Source organism: Chinchilla lanigera, unplaced genomic scaffold, assembly GCF_000276665.1.
Source record: "Chinchilla lanigera isolate Chin_1 unplaced genomic scaffold, ChiLan1.0 scaffold00183, whole genome shotgun sequence".
Lineage (NCBI taxonomy): Eukaryota > Metazoa > Chordata > Mammalia > Rodentia > Chinchillidae > Chinchilla > Chinchilla lanigera.
The window spans coordinates 306,705-307,918 of NW_004955584.1; positions in this window are offsets into that span (position 1 = coordinate 306,705).

The window sequence follows — 1,214 nt, forward strand, 5'->3', positions numbered from 1 at the left end:
TTTCTGTATCCTCTACCTATATGACCAATCATGTGTGCATGCCATTTATTTCTCAATCATTCATATATCATCAGTGTATTGATGCAGTTATGAGCTATGTATCCATCTGTGTATCTATCATCTGTCTGTCTTTGTGTGTATGTGTGTGTATATATGTATGTTTGTATGTATGATCTATATAAGAGTTTCTGCTTCTAATCTCAATAAGCCAATTTTTATATTAGAAGAACAACCAAACTTGGATTTGCTGACATAGATACTTCAAAGACAGTTTTACTGACCTGAAAGGAGGATCTGTTCACCACGTTTGGATTCTCTGCCTGAACTGCAGAGGCACGGTGTGTGAAGTGTGCGGAGGGGACACTCGAGCCGCAGATAAAGGTTCAGGTCGTTGTGATCTCACCTCCTGCAGGGAGTGATTATCATGTCACCTGCGTGTGTAGAGACAGTCTGCACTGGGAGTGGTGATTATCTCTGAGAAACATTTGGGCTGTGCAAGGCCCTGAAAGTTATTATGAGCAACTTAAAAAGATACTCAGTAGGAATGCTGAGCCAGGCACGGGACATGTACCTTTGAGAGGAACCAAACCCCCATGGAACACAAGATGAGGATGCTGAGGTGTGATGAGTGAGAGAAGGACATCAACCCATATCCATGGGTGGGTCGATTTGAATGTACCAATACAGTCTAACTGAAGGAAAAAAGAATTGTATTTTGAGACAAGGTCTTGCTAATTTGCCCAAAGCTGGGCTTGAACTTGCAGTCCTCTCCCTCAGTCTCCCAGAGCACTGAGATTATAGTGTACAACATTGTAAGGGGATCACTGGAAGTCAGACCGTTCCCAGAGACAAGGGTTCCTGGCCCCTGGCCCCTCCTCCAGATTGTCCAGAGCTCACAGGACTGAAGGGCCCAGCCTGCCTCCTTCTGGCTTCTACTATCTGTGCTGTTGTCTTCACCTGTGAGCCCTGGCTGACTCTCACTATGAAAGGGACAATGTTGACCTCCTTCTTCAAAGAGGGGACACCCAACATTGCATGTGCAAGCACCACATTGTTTCACTAGTGTAAAACCTGATAGAGTTCATTTAAACTAGGAGGTATGATAGACATTGTGAAATGATAGGAAAACACTCAAGGGTAAAGGGCAACTGGGATGTGGGAAAAGAGAAGGGAAAGAAGGAGAAATTTTGTATGTATGTATATACAGGATAGTT